General features: G+C 37.4%; 1 pseudogene; it reads right to left on the minus strand.

Annotated features, from left to right (window-relative positions):
* Positions 1-1124: 1124 nt before the first annotated feature.
* LOC118642040 lies at positions 1125-14007 on the minus strand (annotated as a pseudogene).
* Between the last annotated feature and the right edge of the window lie 433 nt (positions 14008-14440).

Raw genomic sequence — 14440 nt, forward strand, 5'->3', positions numbered from 1 at the left:
TTGATTTTGAGAGTTTTCAATGTTATGTTTATTCATATTTTGCATATTATACCTTTTTTTTACTTTTACTATCTTTTTCCTCTACACTATTATATAGTACTGTAGACTTTATAAACATTACTGTACACTGCTGTAGACTTTATAAACATTACTATACTGTAGACTTTATAAACACTGTACACTTTGGCAACACTAAATTTTTAAAAAATATTTCTTTAATTATAAATTTTTAATTTGTTTAACCTTCTACTCTTGTAATAACACATTGTACAAAAATATTTTCTTCATTCTTATTCATATTCTATAGCTATTTTTTATTTTTAATATTTCTAACTTTTTGTCAAAAACAAAGAAACAAACATACACATTTAGCCTAGTCCTACAGGGGGTCAAAATCATCAATATCACCACCTTTCACTCCACATCTTGAACCACCGTGAAGGTTTTCAGGGGAAATGACATACGTGGAGCTGTCATCTCCTATAACAATGCCTTCTTCTGGAGCGCCTCCTGAAGGACCTGCCCAAGTCTTTCCTCCAGAAGGTGTCACTCTTCAGAAATATGCCTGTGGTGGTTTTTTTCTTTTGTTTATTTATTTTTATCAAAGATTTGCTTGTAAGCAATAATGTACCCTGAACATTCCTCTCTATTAATGAAACCTTTTGTTATTGAAGTTCAAAATTTCAAACTTGTTAAGAAGCTTTTTGAGGTGTGCAAATGCTTCTGCTATAACCTTTATCGTCAATTTTCCTGGGAGTTATTTTTTTTTCTCTTCTGTTGAAATTTCCTTTTCTATTGCCTCTTTTTCAGCTATACATTCCTATTCCAGTTTCAACAACTTCTCTTTTGTCAACTCTGCAGGAATCACTTCTAGAAGTTCCTCAACACCATCCTCATTTACACCCAGGTTAAAGCTGTGTGCCATCTCAACAGGCTTGTTGATTTTTGAAGGCTCCTCATCCTTAGGACATTCTTTGAAGTGGTAGATGAACCTCTTAAGTGTCTTCTTCCAGATGCCATTCATACACTCATGGTGACATCACCTCAAGTGCAAGCAAGGTTCTTGATGTAGTCATAGATCTTTTGATTCTTCCAAATTTGCATCATGTTTTCCCAGTATCTTCCTAAGTTGCAGCAACAGCCTGGGCAATGGTCCTCCTCAGGTAGTAAGCCTTAAAAGCTGCTATAACTCTGTATTCATTGGTTAGATCAAAGAGCTGGTGTCTGGAGGAAGAACATCAATTTGATGTTGGGATGAAGATCACCAATAAAAGAAACATGTTGAGAGCATTAACAACAATAAGTAAAATCTTGAAAAGTATGTTATTCTCCAAATAGTACTTCTCCATTTCATTGACATAGCAATTCAGGAGGGTGTCTTGAAAGTGGAAGTGATCATCCATGATTCCTTATTGGTCCTATAGTACATTAGCAGTATGTGTTTATTGATTTACTTGAAGATCCAGGGGTTCTCTGTATCAGAGCACAAATGGTTTGAATTTCTAGCAACACTGCACCCAAGCAAGACTCTTATCCTGTCCTTAAAAACTTGAAACATGGCATTGACTTGACCTCCTTATGTATGAAAGTACTTTTTGGCATCCATTTCTAAAATATAGAGGTCTTGTCGATACTGAATATTTACTCTGGCAAGTAATTTTCTTCCACAGTCAGCTAATCCAGAAAGGGCATTGGGATGAATGATCACTTCTGCACAAGTAGTTGGTATTAAAACTGCAGCCGTATCATGCAGAGGGTTTCCTATCATTGACACTTTTCAGTGCTACTCCTGAGAGGGACTGTAGTTTAACAGCAGATTAGGCTCACCCTCTCTTCTCCTCTATCAGAGAGACAAAACAATACCCTATGTGGTCATAAATATAGGCAGAAGAAAAGGTGCTGGTGCAAGGGTGATGGGTATACTGAAGCTCTAGGCCACTTTATCTTGTACCTTATAGTTTTCCATGTGGCCCTGCACATTTCTGATCTTACATGTACTACTTCCACGTTATACTGTATTGCTACTAAGACTCCTTGTTTATGACATGGAGGATCTGGCAGAGCTCAGCTCAGGATGGGCAATTCAGACTTAATGGGTTGCCCTGGCCGGTTTGGCTCAGCGGTTAGAGCATCGGCCTGTGGTCCGGAGAGACCAGGGTTCGGTTCCCGCTAAGGGCATGTATCTCGGTTGCAGTTTGTCCCCCGCCCTGGTTGGTTGTGCGGGTGGCAGCCACTGGATGTGTCCCTTTCACCTTGATGTTTCTCTCTCTCTCTCTCTTTCTCTCTCTCCCTCCCACTCTATCTGTACAAAAAATGCAAAACTGTCCTAGGGTGAGGATATAAAACAACAACAACAACAACAAAAAAAAAACAAAACAAACAAACAAACAAAAAAAACCAGACTGAATGGGTTACTTCATTTCCCAGGGTGTTAGGTGCTCCTTGTATGCCAGGGCCTAGTAACATGACAAAAGCATTTTTTTTTTAATAGTGTGTGATTATCCCCTGAAAATCATACAATCATGATTCAGAAACCTAGACATCCACCTTGTGATTCTTTTAATGGAGTTTGCCATGAAAAACGGAAGGAATCATTCCCCATTACCCAAACCTCTGCCAGGTTGCTGTAACTTTTAGCTACTCTTGTTTTTATCTGTTGCAGAACACTGTCCTGTTCTGGGTCCTCTTTGAAGATGGAAGCTTGCAAGTCACTTTGTAAAGGGTTCATTGCGATTTTCCTAAGATCAATCAATCTCTCTCTCTCTCTCTCTCTCTCTCTCTCTCTCTCTCTCTCTCTCCCCCTCCCTCCCTGCTTTCCTTCTTCTGTTCTTTTTTCTCAATGGGATCCAGGCATGAAAACTGGCTGAAATTCAGGAAATGCACCAGAAATCAAGACATTTTATTGAAGTGGCTGCCCTCATCCTGCTGATCATCTATATTTAACTTCTTTTGATTGTGCATATAGAGTATTACCTTTGTCAGCTGTCAATACTAAGAGGCTGTGTTCTACTAACCACTTCTATAACTCTCTGAGTTAGCGCCTATGGCAGTCCACTTCAAATTTGCCACTCAGAGTGGTTGCACCAACTATGCTTCTAATGGTTAGATGTTGCCTTTGGCCTCTACATTTTCAAGAGTCTATCATCCTTCTTGCAATCAGAGAACACAGTCTGTATAGATTACCATGAGCCCTATCAATAGAAGACGGTTACCATTGAGCTTCTCAAGGATGATGGTGTTTCTCTCACCAGTGGGTAACTGTTGCTTTGGTAAATAAGGCACCTTCCAGGGGTTCTCAGAACATGGTTAACTGGTGGATTTTCTGGCCTCACACAGTATATCCAATAGCTTGGCCACTTTATACATTTTTAAATTCTCTTTTTCCATGTCTGCCATGGCGTTTTTATCATTTCTACTCTACTTATTATGGGCTATCACTTTCTCCACACTTACAAGAACTATCTTCATAGTGCATCAACACTGTTTTCTAAGGTCTTTATCAAAGTATGGATGGAATCCTTTATCATGGGATAGTCCTCCCTTATCAATAAAGTAAGGAATTCTTAACCAATCTCATGTTCTAGATTTTTTGATACAGGACCCACAAGATGTAATCCCAATCATATTCTCCTAACTCCTTTCTGTGTATATTGACTAGGTCCTGCAGAATCCACCATTAGTTTATTAGGAGGTTACCTCAGGTGCTTGTGAGGGTACAGTTTCACATCTTCTTTAGTATGCCTAGCACTTCCCCAGCTTGGAGGTTGAAAGGATGCTGCACCCTGGTGCTGAGGGGTGCTCACGGTGCCTTGTGAGCAGAGATCACCATCTCATTTTCAAGCAACAGAGGCATGCTAGCTTTTACTCGTTAAGCCCAGAGGATTCAAAGAATCCAGAATTAATGTTTATGAGTTCATCAACTCAAAAATCCCAGCTCAAGCCTCAGAGTCTCATTCTTCCCTGAGTGTGGAAGCCTATCCCTGGCACAGTCTTTGTTGTAAAGACTGACAATTCAACCTTCTCTGGAAAGCTCTCTGCTGCTATTATAATTAATTCCTTCCTCGTTGCCAATTGGCTGGCAAGGCATCAAGCTCTAATATCCTATATGAAAATCTTTCTATTTTGACCACTAACACTAATTGTCTTAAGTCAGAATCTCTGGAAAACAGACTTTAAGATGGAGATTTTCATGTGGAAAATGTTTGGGGCAGCACCCTCAATATCAACATTATTTTTTAGGAGTAAAATCACCTGAATTAGGCAAAGAGAAAGGCTGAATTTCAATGCAGTTACAGGGATGAATTTGTCTAGTCTCACGGGAATCACTGAAGTTGGGATGGCTCTTTACAGTTGTCTTGCCTTGAGACAGACAGCCATGCTTCACACTCCTGTGTGTGGATTCCCACTTGGGATGGGACATGACCCGGGCATAGAAGCTGTCAGCTAAAGTAACTTTCTAGAGAGGAATTCAGATGCTGGATTCCCAAAGGCCTATGAGGGGATGAGTATCTCAGTCCTCTATGGGGAGTCTGAGTGGCACATCATATTATCCACAACAGAAAGTGATTGAGAATAACACTGCGTTGATTGGTCATACCTTGATTTTGCATGTATAAGGATTTTAGGGGTTTACTCCCTTCCTGTTTCTGAGAATATGAAGTAAGTAGGTTACAGTTTCATTCAGTATATTCTCTATTGTCATCAATGTTGATGCACATGATGGCTATTTTAAGCAATACATGTTAGTTTTATTTAACGTTCCTATGAGAATTACAATATTTTTTCAAGAAAGGGTTTATAGCAGAAAGAAAACATATTTCTGACACCTCATACAAAGGCTAACTACAGAAAGTCCAATATCCCTGTAGGTTTTAGGGGAAAAAGGGGGGCTATTCAATGAATTCTTCTGGGCTTAAAAGAAAATTTAAAAAAGGGAATTAAAAAAAAAACAAAAAACCTCTACAGTTTTAAGTGAACTTTTTGTTCATCTGGTTTAAAACAGCCCGTTGTTAATTTTGGAAATCCTTCACAGTGTTTAACTTTCAGATCACCTTTAATGCTACTGAGATTTATTGTCTAAATGAAACAATCAAAATAAGAGACAGTCATGTAAGTGGCAAGCACCTCTGTGAGACTTTCTCTTTGCAGTGAGATAATAAAGCTCAGGTCCATTGATCCAGGCACCACTGTATAGGAGCATCACATGGCTCACAGCACAAAATCCCAAAGATGATATACGCCAAATCATACTCTAATATATTAAAAGCCCCATAGTAAGACAATGTATAACATTATGGTTTGAAGAAAAAATAGTTTTTGTGTGTGTGTGAGAGATTGCACATTCAAACACAATGAATGCTCAATGTGGCATTTATTTGGATGGGCAATGAAAGATTCATATAAACGTCCATGAATAATCACACGGTTGCACATAATGTTCAGCAACACTTACCTAAATGTTTCATATTGCCATGGGATAGATTCATATACAAAGCCTGGAAGTGCACAGTTGAATGTGTGATTAATAGAAACAGACCTAGTTGATATTATTCTAGCATCACCTACTCACTCTAAATGTTTACATAGGTCTTTGCTTTGTTTCCAAATATAAAATATGAGAGCTATTCAAATATTTTACAGGTTATTCTGAAAGAATTAAGAGGCATTTTGTTATTTTTTCATAGGTTAAAAGAAGCCATTTTAAAATGTGTTAAACCTTGTGAAAATGGAGGTGGCTGAATTACCTTTGAGTATTTAGAAAAGTGCTGTTTTTGACATAAAAGGCACAAGATTCTGTTTCTTTATTCTCTGTTCACCCAGTGTGACTACATCGATGAACAAAAATATTCCTAATCATGGGAGAAAGTATTTAGTTTTGAGAGTGAGGATAAGAATCAAGGGAGAATAGGAATTTTACATAGTCTAAGTATTCTGAGAGAAGAAAATAAGTTATCTAGGAAGAATTCCTCACAAATAAGTTAGAAACTCACTAGTTCTTGGCTCTTCCATAGGACCAATAAAAGAGGTTCAGAAAATAAAATCAATTTGATTTTTGTGGATTGGGAGGCAGAACACAAAATCTTTTAACAGTTTGATTATTTAAGTATTGCTGTGAATAATACTGCCTTCTCTTTAGGAATGTTTACACCAAAGCTGAGGCTGAAAAATCTCTTATCCCTTGTGTGATTAAAACTGCTAATTAATTATCACACCAATTGTAAGGTTTTCACATAGGATCCTTGAACTATCTGAAATCATTAGTACTCATGAATCTTCACAGCTATCCTTATGTGCCATTGGTACATAAAGGCTTTGGAACAATAATAGATACTCTAAAAATTTAATAATAGAGTGCAAAAAATATACCACTATTTTTCTTTATCTCAACCTCTTGAGTGTTTCACATTCTAATGTATTTTCTACATCCTCTCTCCTCCTCCTCACAACACCTCTACTTCATTATATTATATAAAATAAGCATACCTTTGTTAGTTTATGAAACATATTCATTGTAATTTGTTTATCTTCTTGTCAGTATTTTAATAAGGCCTAAGGGATTAATGTAAATGCCATTGTGATGGTTAATTTTATTTGTCTTTGCATAGGAGGTTTTGGGATGAGATTAACATTTAAATTTATAAGTGCTCAGTAAATCAAATTGCCCACTATGATGTAGGTGGGTCACATCAAATCATCTGAAGGCTGGAATGGAACAAAAAGATCAGCTTCCCTGAGCGGGAGGGAATTCTTTAGAAGACTGCCTTTGGTTTTCATCAGCACCATGGACTCTGCTGTGTCTTTTTTTTTTTTTAATTTTGGAACAGATGTTTTTCCTTTTCCCCCCACTGATTCTGCCCTCCCTCTCCCTCCCTGCCCTGTCCCCAGCTTTGTTGTCCATGTCCATTGTTCATGCATACATGCATATAAATTCTGTGGTTTATCTTTCCCCCACCACTCCCTCTTCTGGGGATTGTCAGTCTGTACCCCACTTCCATGTCTCTGGGACTACCCCATTCCTCAGACTGTTATGTTCATTATATTCCACAAATAGGTGAGATCATGTGATATTTGTCTTTCTCTGCTTGGCTTGTTTTGCTTAGGATAATACTTTCTAGGTCCCTCCATGTAGTCTCAAAGGACAAAGATCTTTCTTTCTTAAAGCTGTGTAGTACTCCATTGTGTATATGTACCACTGCTTTTATATCCATTCGTCTACTGATGGACACTTGGGCTGTTTCCAGATCTTAGCTATTGTAAATAGTGCTGCTACAAACATGGGGGTACTATTATTCTTCTGCTGTGTCTTGACCTCCATAATTGTGAGCCAATTTATATCTATCTATCTATCTATCTATCTATCTATCTATCTATCTATCTATCTATCATCTATCTAGAGAAAATGTGTTTATATATTTATATATATATATATATTTATCTACATCCATATCTGTATATCAATATCTATCTATCTATCTATCTATCTATCTATCTATCTATCTATCTATCTATCATCATCTATCTCATTGGATCTGTTTCTCTGGAGAACCCTGACTAAAACAGCTTTCATATAAAGCTTGGATACTCAAATTAGATAAAAGTGTATTTTAGAATTTAACCATGAGCACATTGTTAGCATCTCTCCATGGTTATATCTACGGCCTTACATTCTCCCTGCTTGGACAACAGAGCTTGCTTAATGGAGAGGTTATATCAATAATTGCACTGCCAGGGCAGGGTTATGATTACAAGCAAGCTATCTTTCTCAAAAAAGTGACAATGAAAGCAGTTTATTTAATATTTGTAAACCCAACATACAACAATAAATATCAAATGGAAAAGGAAAGAAGGAATTTTAAATAACTAAATACATTAGTATCACCTGTTTTGGAAAAAAATGACAATATATAGGTATAGAATAGATAGATAAGTAAAATCTGTTAAAATTCGACTTTTCTTTCAAATTTTTTTTTTGCTTAACACCTTCCTACCTGGGAGAATTGGTCAAAATATACAATAAAATTTTAAACTTAAATTTTTTTTTAAATTAAATGTGGTTTTAATTCTTCAAACAAGCAAAATACAAACAGTATATAAGAGTATTTTGGGCTATAGCAACTATTCTTAAGGTAACTTCAAAAGTAGGACTCTGCCATCCTAAAATGCTGAGAAACATCTACAGCCCTTTAATCTACTTTGGGCTGTAGGGAAGAATATTAATCTGTTCGGTATTATTATTTTTATTTTTTGCAGAAGTGAAATAGGGTAGATGGCAAAATGGCTATAACTAATAAGGGCTATAAGGACTGTCATGGAGATAAGACCAACTCCCAATGGATTTATAGCTTAGAACTGGCAGAAAATCAGCTCAATCCAACATGCTGACAAATTCATCTTGAGTAACTCCTAGCCTAATTATGCACTTATAGTAATACATTAGCATACTAACTGACACACCCCAAGCCATGATAGGAAATGAAAAGCCCATATAAGGACACAAAATGGCCCATGTGCTCTTCTGAGAAGTCTCCACCTCTTTTCCAGAAAAATCCTGAATATTTCTCCTCCTTATTGAATGCCCTACCAGTTGATAAAATGAGCCTCTATAAAAGAAGTAAGTCTCACTATGGAGAGATTACGCTGTCTGTGGAGTAGCCTTCTCTTTGTCCCATTGCTTCCCTAATAAACTCTCTTTCTCTTTATACTCTGGGCTCCAATGTGAATTCTTTACTGCATGAAGCCAAGAACCCACAGTGGGTCGTAGAACACCTTAATCAGAAGTAGTCAAAAGTGTTCCTCAGGGAAAAAAAGTAAAATGTGTATTGGTAGAGAGTTTTTGATTAAAATATCTTTATTAAAACTACATAGAAAACTTATACTTATTGGTAAAGTCTTTTTTACCTCTATAAACAACTAGAAAATTAGACAAAACAAATGTTTTCACGTACTGGACAACAGTCAATATGACTATTAGATAAGAGAAACAAAAGAGGTCATTGTTCTCAATCATTCTGGCTTTTTGCTTATAGGTGATCTCTAAATCATGGAGCAGGGAGACCCAACTCAAAAGACCTGTGGTGCACTTTTTGCTTGAGTCGAGTTTGGAATGTTTCTCCACCCTCCATGTTGAGGTGGCCAAAGTAACTGGAAGCTGATAACCAGTGAAGAAGGAATTCCAGAGAGAAAAAGCTCTGGAAATCTGCATTTGGAGGGTCTCTGGAGCTTATGGTGATATACCAATCTGTGTGGGCAGGGTGAAACTCTGTGAGAGCAGACAAAAAATTCCAGAGGAAAGAATACTTGCCAGGTATTTGTAAACCAAACAATTATTGTACCTCAAACAGGACCATGAATCCTTCTAAAACCCAGCAACCAAATGGAAGAAATAACATTAAATATATGGGGGAATTAATGGAGATACAAGAAAAACCATGCTTTAATAATTGGGCTGAACTACTCCTGTAGAACAGATGACACTAGACCAAGGGTCAACAAACTAAGGACCAAATCTCACTTACTGTCTATTCAGTAAATAAAATTTTGTTGGAACACAGCTCTTCTCATTCATTTATGTATTAACTATGGAGGTTTTTGTGCTACAACAACAATGTTGATGAGTTAACACATAGGCCACATAGCCTGCAAAGCTTAAGAGAGAGACTGGCTGGCCTTTTACAGAAAGTTTGCTGATTTCTCCTCTAGACTCACCCTGATCAAAAGGATATCCATGCAACTCAACAGTTTATTGGAACAAAGTCCAAAATTGTTAAAATCAGACAACAAAATTCAGTAACCAAAAATTTAAAATTCACATTGCTTATCCAAGATAGCAACATAGGAAGCCCCTGAACTCCCTCTTCCCAGGGTGAATGAAAAAATACTCAGATCAAAATGGGTTAGGCAAGAATGAACCTGTCCCAGGCAGAGTGTCATACAGGTGGGAAGAAACTCCGAACTCCCAGATGCACTGAGGCTTGTAACCATGAGACCTACCAGACTACAGCAAACAAGTGAGTAGTGGATGAGCACACTGGCTCTCCCCTTGCTATGGCAATCCCTCTCAGGGCTCAGAGTAGAGGGAGCAGTCAGCATTACCCATCTCCCAGTCTTTTCCTGAAAGGGCTCCACCTACATACTTTAAAGTGCTGCTTGAGAGTTGGGTTTCTTAGCAATAATTGAGAGATATTGATACCATTTTGTTCCTATTTTTAATCTTTAGATTTCAGAAACTTTTTTTTTTTAAATTTTAATCTCATTTGTATGCTCTATAGTGGTTTTGATGGAATTTGGGAAATAGAGATTGACATACACTTAGTAGCCAGTTTTATTTTTGAGAGATTTACTATATGTAGTTTTGACAATTGTACTGGTATCATCATTGTCTTAAATTTAATGACGACAGTGTTATATTCATCCTGCTAAGAGCTGTTCTCAAGTTAATTAATAAAGCCTGTTGAGTAAACCATTCCTTTTAGATTTCCTGCCATCTGCCTATGGCATGTTGGAAGGATAATCTGTAATGATTCCACTGAATGTTATTATTACAATTCTACCTTCAGATAATTTAATAAATTACATGATTAATTTTATCGAGCTTATATTTTAACATAGCATTCTAATTTTCACAGAATTGGTTGATTCAGGTATTCTCACCTGAAAATTTTAGCTGTTATATATTTTTGGGGGCATGAACTTTTGGCATAATTTTATCAACACTGCACTGTCTTTAAAAAGTTCATGGCACCTAATTAGAATATGATATATTAAATAAGCCTAGACTCTGGTATGAAAGACATTTTTTGAATCAAGTACTACTATTTTGCTTGAGCTATAACAATGCAAATTATAACATTGCACTATAGCTCTGAGACTTACTAAAAAAATTGGAGGCATAACGTTAATTGTGCCAGGTGGTGCATTTCATTTGTAATGACAAAACTTATTACTACACAAAATGAGTTTACTGTGAAAGAATGTTAAGAATTTAGTGCATCACCAATTTATTTAATTACCCCCTGTTATGGTGCCTTCAATAGCAATACATGTGCTGACAAGCTACCCACAATTAAATATTTAAAGATATTGTGCATTTATTATTAAATGAAGAATTCAAGTAAAGCAAAAGAAACTTTACATCTAATAATTCTCTGTATGTAAATGAAGATTTAAGCACTTCATATTCTCTCTTCAGGGACTTGGTAGTAATGGCTGAGCTTCTTTAATAATAAAAAATTGGACTTAACCGAATATAAAAATACAAATAATCATGTTTAAGTGGTTCAACATTGTAATGTGTTAATTACCTTCAAAGATATATTCTGCCTCAAAGCTTCCTAACATGCTGACTGAGAAATTATAAACATGCTGTGTAAAATATGCTGTCATATATTCTGCAGTAACTGGATTTCAGGAAAACCTGCCCAAGGCTTCAGAAAAAAATGAAAGAGTTTAAAGTGTTATCTGTCTGTATCAAAAGCAGTAGTTCATCAATTAAATGAGTTATGGTAATCTTCTAAAATGTAGAAATTAAGATACAGCTGTGTAATACAGTAACATATAACCAGTAAAATCATATTTTATAATAATATTTAATGTAATTAAAATATTCATGATATATTAAAAATGATAGAAAAATATATAACATGATAAAAATTGTGTGGGTGAATGTCATATGTGTATATATATATATGTACATATATAATGTGTGTAAAAAATGAAACAGACAGACACTGGTAATCAGCACCCTGAAAGAATTATAACCATAAACATAATCCAGATAGTGGGGTTATGTGTTCTCTTTTTCCTGCTTATTATTTTTAATATTTTAATAGTTTTATTATGACTATATATAATGATTATAAGTCAATGATAAATAAACTATTCATTAATGATTGTAAAGAAAAATAGATTTATTAATTGTGTAATACATACCATACTAATAATTCCTTATTTAAACAGAACTTTTTGTTTTCTAAGATCACACAGAAATATTAATTATTTATATTTCCTACATTGAATAAGATATTATAGTATCTTCTAATTATTGCAACTCCTAGATCTATCTGTTCCATTTTATACCTATTTTTTATTAAAATATTAGTTTATTTCACATGTATATTTTTGTCTCCCACCATTCCCATTTGTCTGACCACTACCATTACTACATCCTATCATAACATTCCATACATACTTAAGCCCAAGCAAAGGGTGGAGCTCCATCTTTAAAAACTAAACAGGCATTTTGGACAACACACTTTTGGCCATGGAACCTGAACTACATTTACCAGACACAGTAGGGAATCTTCTCACTCTGCATTATAGGAAAGACAGCCAGAGATCAGCTGTTACATAAATGAAATCAGACGAAAAATTTTTGTTGTTGTTGTTTTTTTTATCCTCACCTGAGGATATTTTTCCATTTTTTGTACAGATAGAGTGGGAGGGAGAGAGAGGAAGGGAGAGAGAGAGAGAGAAACATCGATGTGAAGGGACACATCGAGTGGCTGCCACCCGCACGACCAACCAGGGCCGGGGACAAACTGCAACCGAAGTACGTGCCCTTAGCAGGAACCGAACCCGGGTCTCTCCGGACCGCAGGCCGACGCTCTAACCGCTGAGCCAAACTGGCCAGGGCCAGACGAAAAATTTTAAACGAACTGTTTAAACTATTTTCTAAAAAATACTTCCTCCACTGCCAGAGCTCTTGAATAGCCTCCAATCAGTCATCCTGAAGCAACTCTTCACATAGTTGGTGAACTTGGCTTTCATTTTGGGAAGAGAACCACCTTTTTCTATACTTGCTTGCATTTTGCTTTCATATCTTCTACAGAACTAGGTCCTTTAGGTGTTTTAGGAGTTTTTTTCTGTTTTATGAAGGATTCTTGACCTTTTGATCTTGGTGTTGATGATTTTGAGTCTTCCATTCTGGTTTGGTATTTGTGCATTTTTGCCTGGAGTATCTCATATATTTCTTTATTGGAGCTTTTACTTCGGCTTCCTCCTCTTCCTCCTCCTCCTCCTCCTCCTCCTCCTCCTCCACATCTTCATCCTCCTCCTCTTCCTCCTCCTCCTGCACATCCTCCTCCTCCTCCTCCTCTTCCTCCTTCTCCTCCACATCCTCCTCCTCCTCCTCGTCATCCCCCTCCTCGTCATCCTCCTCCTCCTCATCTTTATCAGCAACAAATTTTACTTTTTTTCTGTGGAATCTTGCTACCACTTCCAGGGGCAGCATGCTTTCCAGAGATACTTAGGAGTTTCATCTTCATCTTCTGGCTGTGCATTTTCCTCCACAGCTCCTAAGTGCTGTCCACTAACATGAACCGGCCCAGAACCACACCTCAACCCTAAGACCACAGAAGGGATTATTTCAAAGCCACCAAGGGAATCCACGGGCTGCATAGACATTTTTGGAGTTGCCAGTGTTACTGTAATTGGACTGCCTTCAAAATACACTGCCTGTGCTTACACAATGTGCAGTTCATCCCTAGCACCAGCCCCTGTACTGACAGTTCGTAAAGATAATCGGTGCTCATTTCCATCATTATCCACCTTAAAGTGATCATCTTTGTCGGCCCTTTGTTCACTACCGAAAGATAGTTCTGGGCCTCAGAGGGCTCATATCCAAATCCACGGAGTCTCCCACGGGTGGTAGCAAGCACTGGTTGAGAGGGAAGGCGGACGGAGATCAAGGCCGCGGACCGAGACCAAGGCCTAATCGCAGCACAGACGCGCAGGCCCGAATCACCTATACCTATTCTTTTTCTTAATACGGAGAATGGAATCCCATTCTTTCTTGTTTCTCTCTTTTCTTTCTATTTTTTCTTCTTTTGTTAATCTGATAAATAAATATAAAGTTTGTGGTGGATGGTGGGTGTGTAACTCAAGTCACACTCACTCCATGAGAAAGCAGGAGTGTTGGGGCCGACAGCTGACCATTGGGTGCTTCCCCGCGACGTGCTTAAAGGGAGTTGAGACAACCAGATTTAGGATCCCTCCCCGGGGAGTGTCCATCGTTCAACGATGACTAATGTGGGACTACAGGTAGCTACCCTTGTGCCTTGATTCAGCACTGCCTGAAGGCCATCCTCATCTCAGGTCTTCTTGGGGATTGTCCAAGGCTCCTGTCTCTACTGCATCCAGTTGGTCCCTCCTCCCCGCCCAGTCCTGCTCCATGTGTCCTCCCAGGTCTGTCCCGGACGACGTGGCCCGATACATCTGGGCCATAGGACAAGGTCTAGCTAGCAAAATGGTACTTTATACTAATATTTGAAGTTATTAAAATGTTTAGGATATATTAATTAAAAATGCAGTTTGTTGTAGGACATCTCCACATACACATCTCTGTTTTGGGGTCCATTTTGGGAATGTTCCAAACTAATTGTACAAGATTGTTTCCAAGGACTGTTTATTGAGATTACACAGGGAATATTAAGGCCCATTATAA

Source organism: Molossus molossus, unplaced genomic scaffold (assembly GCF_014108415.1).
Source record: "Molossus molossus isolate mMolMol1 unplaced genomic scaffold, mMolMol1.p scaffold_m16_p_3, whole genome shotgun sequence".
In the NCBI taxonomy this organism is placed as follows: Eukaryota; Metazoa; Chordata; class Mammalia; order Chiroptera; family Molossidae; genus Molossus; species Molossus molossus.